A 10,108-nucleotide genomic window follows, 5' to 3' on the forward strand; every position below is an offset into this window, starting at 1 on the left:
AATTAAGGATTTGCAGATGTGGAGATGTCCTTGATGAAAGCAATGGAGAAATGGGATTATTCTTTTGGTGTCTGGGGGTGTGTCTGTGGTTACATAGAGTCTGTCTTTGCTTCAGTGTGGGGGGGGGGGCTGCTGCAGCCCAGTAGTTAGAAGTTACCCAGGAAAGGGAGAGATCAGAAAGGGTACAAGAGGGCTTTTGTTTTCTTAAGTAACAACCCCTTAGACAGCAATTTGTGTCATGAAGGGGAGGAAGCCCCAGGCCAGGGCAAGTTTTCCTTGTGTATACATTTTGATGGAGAGCATTTTTGGCGTTGGTCGTCTTTGGTATAAGCTACTGAAAGATCCAGGTCACAGGAGCACAGGATGATAGGGGTGGGAAGGGACCTCTGAGCATCTTCCCGTCCAACCTCTGCCAGAGCAGGACCACAGGATCCAGCACAGTTCACACAGGAACACAGCCAGACAGGTCTGGAAAGGCTCCAGAGCAGGAGACTCCACAGCCTCTCTGGGCAGCCTGTGCCAGGGCTCTGGGACCCTTACAGTCAAGAAGTTCTTCCTCATGTAGAGGTGCAACTTCCTGTGCTGCAGTTTCCATCCCTTGCCCTTGTCCTGTGCCGGGGCACAAGTGAGCAGAGGCTGTCCCTGTGCCTTCCTCTCTGACCCCCAGCCCTCAGCTATTGACAGACATTGCTCAGATCCTCTCTCAGCCTTCTCCTCTGTGGACTAAGCAGCCCCAGGGCTCTCAGCCTCTCCTCATCAGGCAGCGCTGCAGTCCCTGCAGCATCCTTGCAGCCCTCCTTTGGACTCTCTCCAGCAGATCCCTGTCTCTCTTGAACTGGGGAGCCCAGAACTGGATGGAACCTCTCTGGCTGTGTTAACCACAGCCCAGGATGGCGTTGGCCTTCTTGGCCATCAGAGCACTTTGCTGTGCTCTTTATTCCCAGTTCTTCTATAGCTGTTTTTACAAAGGCAGTTCCACATGGATTGGTGAGCTGCAGGGCTCAGGGAGGTGATTTGCTCCCTTTTGTGTGCACAGGTGGTGTAGAGCATCCTTCAGTGGGTGCTTTGCTCAGCAACATTGAACTTTCAATGCTGTCCTATCTGTTGCCTGATTTCCAAGGTCTCCTTGGATCTGCATATGTGGGGCAAAAGGAATTTACTGAAACAAACAAGTAGATGTTCCCTTTTTGTGTGTCTTCTGATTGCTTGGCTGTTTTGGGACTTCTGTTGCTACCAGGGCATCATGCTTGCTGGTTTTGCCCATCTCAGGCATGGCTGTTATGTCTCTCACAAACTACTTCCAGCTCTTTCATCCCTCCTGCTGTGCCCATCTATGCACAATCACCTTGAATCCTGGCATCAGTTTTGGGCCCTTCACTCCAAGAAGGACACTGAGGTGCTGGACTGTGTCTAGAGAAAGGCAACCAGGGTGGTAAATCCACACTGGGAGAGGGAGTTGCAACAAAGCAGACCAAGAAGGAGTTTCTGGGAGCTGAGAAAGCAGCACACCTGTGCTAAGGGCTGGCAGCTGTGGGTGGGCTGCTCAAGTGGTGTGGGCAGAACCAGCACCCCCGAGGGCATGTAAATGAGGCTTGAACAGCTACAGCTGATGAGAAGCTCCCAAGACAGCAGCAGTAGGTTATTGCCTATGCAGCTCAGTGGATTGTAACTGGTCTTCACCCAGAAGACGACCCAGCATGGTGACCACACCAGCTAAGAGCCATTGCTGGGTGGAATGTGGGGACCCGGATGGGGTTCTCCCACAAATATGGAGCTGTTTGGGTGTCTGGATGCAGTGTATGAGCCTGGCACTGGAAGACAGCAGAGAGGAGTCCTGTGTGTGGTGTCAGCAGGTTAGTGATCTGCACAGCTGGGTAGCAGAGCTGGAAGAGAAATGGGAAAGGTTGAGGAGTATCAGGGAGTGTGAGAGAGAGAAACACAGGTGGAGTCATCCCCGAGGCAAAGGGGTCTGAGGCTGTCTTGGACTCAGTGATCATGAAGCAATGAGATTTTCAGTTCTTGGTGAAGGATGGAGTGGGTCACTAAAGTCTCTACCATGGACTTCTGGAGGCAGACTTTGGACTGTTCAGGACAGTTAGTGAGTTCTTCTTGGGAGGCAGTCCTGCTAGGATACATTTCTTCTCAGACATGGGAATGGTCTGCCCAGGGCAGTGCTGGAGTCACCATCCCTGGCGGTGTTCAAGCTGCCTGTGGAGCTGTGCTTAGGGACATAGTTTAGGGTTGACCCTAAACTGCTGTCTAGGGTTGGACTGGATGAGCTTGGAGGTCTCTTCCAACTGGATGTGTTCTGTGATTCTGTGAAGGGCAAAGGGGTCCCTTTTCATCATTGCTGTCTACAACTACCTGAAGGGAGGTTGTAGCCAGGTGGGGTTGGTCTCTTTTGCCAGGCAACCAGCAACAGAACAAGGGGACACAGTCTCAAGCTGTGCTGGAGAAGGTCTAGGCTGGATGTTAGGAGGAAGTTGTTGTCAGAGAGAGTGATTGGCATTGGAATGGGCTGCCCAGGGAGGTGAAGTCGCCATCCCTGGAGGTGTTCAAGCAAAGCCTGGCTGAAGTACTTAGTGCCATGGTCTGGTTGACTGGCTGGGGCTGGGTGCTAGGTTGGACTGGATGATGTTGGAGGTCTCTTCCAACCTGGTTGATTCTATGATTCTATGATTTCACTGCTGCTCTTGGAAGCAGCTCTTGAGTTTGACCTGGGAGGGTTTGACTTTCCCTCACAACTGACTGTAGGCCACTTTTGCTAATGCCTTAAAATGATCAGTTTATTAGTTTAGGGTAATTATATTTCAGGATCAACTCTTTCCAGCATCAGCTTTGCTTCTGCTCTTACAAGGAGGTATTATTTGCTTTATGTAATTGTAGATCTTCAGTTGCCTTGGCAACTAAACACAGGTTTAAATTTAGCAACTCATTTGTTTTCTGTCACTTTGCTCTTTCCTGTTAAGGAGACAAGCTGTTTGCTATTAAACAAAGCTTAAAAAGCAGGAGAGATAAAATGAGTATAAAAATATAGCCTATAAAGTATCCTGTAACACTCACTTGTAGGTGAAAGAGAAACTCCTGGCCAAGCCGGGAGGGGAACTCCTCTTTTCCTTAGGGATTAACTGAAAGATTCTGCTTCCAGCTGGATGTTTGAAGAGATGGGGCCATGCCCTGCTCCAGGGAGAGCATGAGGCATGGCCACACCACTCAAGTTCCCAGGTGAGGTGGAGGAGAGCACACAGGTTACCCTCAGGGACACATTTCATGGATGAATGTGCAGAGTCTGAAGTGAAATGTCTTAGGTAGTCCTGAGTAGCTTGGGCTTGAAGACCTCAGTGGATCCTTTCCAACTTGAGATATTTGGCCTTGTAGGGTCTCAAACACCAACCTGAGCTCAAATACACATGCAAGTGTGTCACTGCTCTGACTGTGTGTGATGTGGAGTGGATCCCATGGACGTGGGGTAATTATTGTGTTGGATGACTAAGTGAGCTACTAGCCTACAGCTAAAAGGAAAGGGAAAGCAAGTACACACAAAAATGCTGCCCAGGGTCATGATGCAACAGCTCAGGGAGGTTGTTACCAAGGTAGCTCTGCTGGCACTGCCCAGCTCAGGCTCTGCCCATTCAGCCACTTGCTGAAGCTCAGGACAGCTTTGCACAACCAGGGGCTGCTGCAAGCAGGGAGAAGCTGATGGCAGAGCTCCTGCCAAGGCTGGAGGGCACAAAGGGGTGGAGGATGGCTTCTGACCAGCCCCAAAAGACAACTTTTTACCAGTTGCACTTTTCACCAGCTCTAGTTGTGGCCAGCAGTTTGAACAGGACAAAACCATCTCCTGCAACATGGATCTGCAGCTGCTTGACTAAAACTCAACCAGCCTACACCTGTAGTCATTTCAACATCTCTGGCTTTCAACTCTACTAAAAAGTAGGTCTTTCAGATTAGTTTTTTACAGCACTGGCATCAGTATTTTAAACTCTCCCTCTTGCTCTGAAGATACCAGGTGGATTTATAGGTTGTCTTAAAAACAGAAAGGCGACACTGAGCCCATCCCAATACACACTGCAAACCACCACCTTTGTTCCAAAGGGAGCATCACATTTTAACCAAAGCTACAGAAGGAGTCAGAGAATTAAACCTCCAACAGAACCCACGGTGGACAGATTGGAAAGAGATCATGGACCTGCTGGAGAGGATCCAGAGGAGACCACAAAGATGATCAGAGAGCTGGAGAACCTCTGCTAGAGAGACAGGCAGAGGGAGTTGGGGTTGTTCAATCTGGAGAAGAGAAGGCTTCAGAGAGGCCACAGAGCTGCATTCCAGCATCTGAAGGGGACTTATAGGAAGGTTGGGGAGGGACTCTTTAGTAGGGTCTGTGGTAACAGGATGAGAGGCAGTGGTTTGAAATGGGAGGAGGATGGATTTGGGAGGCTGTAGCCAGGTGGGGTTGGTCTCTTCTGCCAGGCAAGCAGCAACAGAACAAGGGGACACAGTCTTAAGTTGTGCCAGGGGAGGTCTAGGCTGGATATTGGGAGGAAGTTGTTGGCAGAGAGAGTTATTGGCATTGGAATGGGCTGCCCAGGGAGGTGGTGGAGTCACTGTCCCTGGAGGTGTTCAAAAAAGGACTGGATGAGGCACTTAGTGCCATGGTCTAGTTGACTGGCTGGGGCTGGGTGCTAGGCTGGACTGGATGAGCTTGGAGGTCTCTTCCAACCTGATTGATTCTATGATTCTAAGAAAAGAGGAAATGGCCTCAGATTGTGCCAGTGGAGGCTTGTTTTGGCCAGGAGGACCATTTTCTTCCCCAGATGGGTTGTCAAGGCCTGGAACAGGCTGCCCAGGGCAGTCCCCATCTCTGGAGGAGTTTCAAAGCCACGTAAATGTGGTGCTGAGGGCCATGGTTTAGTGGTGACCTGGCAGTGCTGCCATAAGGGTTGGCCTGGATGATCTTACAGGTCTCCTCCAACCAAAACCATGCTGTGATGTTGTGTGCTGAAACAGAAGAAAGCATTTCCCAGTATGTGACCTGCAGGGCACAGAGGTGCTGAGACAACATCTCCTTGTCACCAGCTGCTGGCACTGGTATGCATTTTGTTTGGCTAACTCTTAGATGTGCAGCCCCCCAGCATTTTGTCAGCACTTGTTTCCGAGAGCTCGGAGGAGGCAGATGTTCTCTGGAAGGAATCAGCAAAAGGCACTGACAACTTTATTGGATGCTGACATCAGCTTGGATCCATTTCTGGAGTGGGTTTGGGAGAAGTGATGAAATGGCAACAACTCATCCTTTAGAGTGAAATAAAATCCAATCAGTCTTTGCTAGGTGCTGGCTGAACGTTTTTAGCCTAACCTACCTAATGTTTTTTCTTCATTTGGACGTTTCCAGGGATGCATTTTGCTGTGAAGGGATTCCAGGGATGCCAAGCCTGGAGAGGACATCCTGGAAGTACATTAAGAAATCCAACTTGCACAGCTAATTTCTGTCTGTACTTCAGCAAGTGGCAGGATTTCTGCCGTGTTAGGTTTTCACTTGGTGCCCACTCAGGTTTCTTATCAGCTGTATGCCAGGGGCTGTGTGTGGAATGCTCTTTTGCTGCTTCCTGGCCCCGAGCCAGCTCACTGTAGTTGAGCTGGCAGTGGCACTTCTGACTTTCTTAAAACACAGGGCTCTGCAGCTTGCAAGAATGATCTGAGGATCAGAATAATTTGGAGCAGGTGTTTGAGCCTCTCTCCTCTTCTGTGCAACAGAAGGTGGATGCATTTTTCATTCTGTGTGGAGACAAACCCTAGTGCTGAGGATGACCATCTGCCAGTGAACTCTTTCTTCCTGACCATCAGCAAAATGGGGTTTGTTTTACTGTGAGCACTGGTGAGGCTGATGGGATGTCCCACACTGACTTTGTGCTTAGTCATTTCATAGGTTTGTAGGATGGTTTGGGTTGGAAGGCATCTTTCAAGGGATGGAGTCCAACCTCCCTGCTGGAAGCAGGGACATCCCCAGCTAGAGTGGGTTGCTCAGAGCCCCATCAAGCCTGACCTTGAGCGTGTCCAGGGATTGTGCCTCCAACACCTCTCTGGGAAGCCTGTTCCAGTGTTCCACCACCCTCATGGTAAAGAGCTTCTTCCAGCAGAAATCCAGACTGGGTGAGGAGTGGCTCAAGAGCAGTCTAGGGGAAGACTTGGGAGTGTCAGTTGGTGACAAACTCTCTATGAGTCCAAAGCAAGGACAGCAGCAGCACAGTGAGGGGATTCTGCCCCTCTGCTCTGCTGAGACCACAGCTGCAGCACTGTCTCAAGTTCTGGGGCCCCCAGCATAAGAGGGACATGGAGCTGCTGGAGTGGGCCCAGAGTGGGCCATGAAGATGATCAGAGGGCTGCAGAACCTCCCTTGTGGGGACAGGCTGAGAGAACTGGGGCTGCTCAGTCTGCAGAAGAGAAAGCTCCTGGGAGACCTCCTCCTTTGCCCCTCTCCTCCTTCCATTGAGTTTGCCTCTGTTAATGGAGTATAAGTGGAGAGATGCAGGAAGAGAAACCTAATCCAGGCTGCTGCATGGATGGGAGGCTGTAGGAAAGGGCATAAAGCTTCAAAGAGGTCTCAAGCAATGCCAACAGGCGGCAGATCGCTGAGCTTCTGTTAGGAGAATGAAAATCCATTTGGGTCTGGGGTGGGTTTTGTAGTGGTTTGCTCTGTCTTTAATCTTATTTAATCATTTGGTGTCCTTGCTGTGCCCCTAAGAGTGTCAGCACAGCTGTGAGCCTTTGTGCTGTGTGGGTAGAGCAGATCTTGTATCCCTGCCCAAAGGAATCTTATGGGAAATTTTCCAGGAGCTCATTAATAGCAGACACTAAATGTACATCCTCACTACAAGAACAAGCACTCTTGGGTCTGGTTAATTGTTATGGCAATTAATTTTATCCAAGAACACTTCCAAATGAGCAGCAGGTGGGTGAAGGCTGTAGGTAAGTGAGAGGCTCTATCAGTCTCCATCCACTCTCTGTCTCCATCTCATATGAAGTTAACAAAGCCAATCTTCATCCAGAGCTGGAAAAGTGCATGGATCCTGGAGGAGAGCTCACTCTGAGCTAGAAAAATGTGTAGATGTGGCACTTCAGGAGGTGGTTTGATGGCCAGGGTGGCCTTGGGTCAGTGGTTGGACTTGATGGTCTTAGAGGTCTTTTCCAACTGAAACAACTCTGTGGATTGTATCACAAAAGGGCTTCAGTTGGAAGGGACTTTACAGGTCACCTAGTTCTGATCCCACTGCCATGATCAGGGGCACCTACTAGACCAGGCTGGTCATGAAACAGAAACCTTGCCCATAACCATGTGTTTGAGGAGGCCTTTGGAGCTTGGCCATCTGACTCCATTGCTTTCTCCATTTCAGAGGCAGACAGAACACTTCTTTGAATCACTCTGTGAGCCACGGAGGCTCTCCTGCCCTCTCACAGTTTATGTAGGAACATCTGCAATTACAGCTGGAGTAGGGGTTGGAAAGAGCCTCTGGAGAGCCAGACATGGAGTTACAGAATTGTGCACTGTTTTGGTGGAAAAAGACCTCTAAGATGGAGGATCCATCTTAGGATCTTAGCCCAGGATCACAGTGTCCAGGTGACTTTGGAATCTCTCCAGCGAAGGAGAGATTCACAACCTTTCTGGGCAGCCTGAACCAGGCCTCCAGCCTCTCACAGGGATGATGGCTCCTTTTCTCCAGGCAAAAGCACCCTGGAGAAGGGATAAAGATGCAGTTTGGGTATGAGGGAAGATCCCCTTCCCTGCACTGTGCTCTGGTCAGAGCGAGGTGGTTGGTCAAATGGACTTCTGTCCTCACTGACTGTTCTTCTCAGGAAGAGAAGTGGTGCTTCCTGAAGTACCTCCAGAGCTGCCTTACAGTGCAGTCCAAAGCAGGATTTGGCAAGTCCTGTGTGCTGGGATGAACAGGATCTGGGCACTTTGGCAGATTTATGCATCTCAGCTGCATGAGAAAAGATCAATTCATTTCAGCCAAGTCCTTGGTGCTATGAACTTGGGGACTTGGTTCCACTGTGCTGCTTGCCTACAAAGGGGCTGGAGCTTGGCTCTTCATTCTCAAGCTTGCCCAATCCTGATAGGAAGGAAATAATAATGTTTAGCTCACATAATTTCAGTGGAGTCAGGAATATGGAAAGCAGTCATAAATCATGGACCTAGCACTCATAGGTCTTTGCTTGACCATCTCTTTGCCCAGAGATGATCTGTCTCCCACCAGGAAGGAACAGGTTCAAAGGTATAGGCACGATGTGAGTCATAAATCATGGACCTAGCACTCATAGGTCTTTTCTTGACCATCTCTGCCCAGAGATGATCTGTCTCCCACCAGGAAGGAACAGATTCAAAGGTGTTGGTATAGGCAGGATGTGAGTCATAAATCATGGACCTAGCACTCATAGGTCTTTTCTTGACCATCTCTGCCCAGAGATGATCTGTCTCCCACCAGGAAGGAACAGATTCAAAGGTGTTGGTATAGGCAGGATGTGTCATAAATCATGGACCTAGCACTCATAGGTCTTTGCTTGACCATCTCTGCCCAGAGATGATCTGTCTCCCACCAGGAAGGAACAGATTCAAAGGTGTTGGTATAGGCAGGATGTGAGTCATAAATCATGGACCTAGCACTCATAGGTCTTTGCTTGACCATCTCTGCCCAGAGATGATCTGTCTCCCACCAGGAAAGAACAGGTTCAAAGGTGTTGGTATAGGCAGGATGTGAGTCATAAATCATGGATCTAGCACTCATAGGTCTTTGCTTGACCATCTCTGCCCAGAGATGATCTGTCTCCCACCAGGAAAGAACAGGTTCAAAGGTGTTGGTATAGGCAGGATGTGAGTCATAAATCATGGATCTAGCACTCATAGGTCTTTGCTTGACGGGACAGGCTAAAAGGAAACAGCCTCAAGTTGCACCATTGGAGGTTAGGTTGAAGACCAGGAAGAAAACTTCTTTACTAAAGGGTGGTCAGGCATTGGAACAGGGAGGTGGTGGAATTGCCACCCCTGGAGGGGCTTAGAGCTGTGGTCAAAGAGTTGTGGGAGACATTAGGTAGTGACTTGGCACAGTCACCTTAAGGTCTTCTCTAACTAGGTGATTCTACATTAAGCACTTTGTTGTTCTTCACCCACGAGTGTCCCCAGCCATCCCTCACCCCAAGGTCCTCTCCAGCTGTCCCAGCTGCACGGCAGTGCCTCACTGTCGCAGCAGGTGGGAGAAGGGCTTTGGCAGGGCAAGCACCTGCCACTCAGAGCAGAGCCTTCATCCTTAGAGAAGGTGGATGGAGGTCAGGGCCACCTCTCTGAGGGAAAGTCATGCTCAGCATTGTGCTGCTGCAGAAGCAGCAGAGCTCTGTAATAAGCAGAGCTCCAGTGATTTGGAACCTCCCACTTTACCTAAGCCTTTATCTTGTTTTCCTTGGTGTTTTCTTAACCTTTGAAGAGGAATGGATTAACTTTTTAAGTAGGCAGGGTGCTGACAGCCATAAGAGCTTGCATTCACCACCTAGAAGAAACTTGCCCGCAGAAGAAGTTGAGAAGGGTAGGGAATGATTCCTTGCTTAATTAGACATTTGAAAATGCTAGATTTTGTGCCTGCAGATGATTCCAAATCAATTCTTCAGTTGCCCTGTGAAGCCTGGAAAATGAGTAATGTTTGGGCACTCCTTGTGGAAGGGAGTCCTCCTGATGGGCATGGGGGAGAGAGTTTGAACTGATGATTAGCCCTTGATGGCTGGAAGTGAGAGGAGCAAAGGGATTGTTTCAGCTCCTAATCAGCACAGTCCTGCTAGAAGATGTCTGTGGTGACTGCAGCAAGTTTCCTGCTCCTGTACTTATCTCACACAGATTAACTTCACTTTTCTCTTGAGAGATGTGGGCTAGAAGGAGCCTCAGAATTATAGAATGGCTCCAGTTGGAAGGGCCCTCAGATCTCATTTACTCCAACCTCCCCTCCATGGACATGGACACCTCTCAACTAGACTTGGCTGCCCAAGGCCTCATCCAGCCTGGCCTTGAACATTGCCAGGGAGGAAGCATTCACAACCTCTCTGGGCAGCCTGCTCTAGAGCCTGACAACAG

The 10,108-nt window shown here is 49.5% G+C and overlaps 1 long non-coding RNA gene across 1 annotated transcript in view; it reads left to right on the forward strand.

The window, feature by feature from the left end:
* LOC135180319 (uncharacterized) overlaps positions 1 to 5,914 on the forward strand; it is a 49,070-nt gene extending 43,156 nt beyond the window's left edge. The window contains exon 3 of the long non-coding RNA XR_010304387.1: positions 5,390 to 5,914. This is a non-coding gene — a long non-coding RNA (uncharacterized LOC135180319). The remainder of the gene's footprint in view (positions 1 to 5,389) is intronic.
* The last annotated feature ends 4,194 nt before the right edge of the window (positions 5,915 to 10,108 follow it).

This window comes from Pogoniulus pusillus, chromosome 13 (assembly GCF_015220805.1).
Source record: "Pogoniulus pusillus isolate bPogPus1 chromosome 13, bPogPus1.pri, whole genome shotgun sequence".
In the NCBI taxonomy this organism is placed as follows: domain Eukaryota; kingdom Metazoa; phylum Chordata; class Aves; order Piciformes; family Lybiidae; genus Pogoniulus; species Pogoniulus pusillus.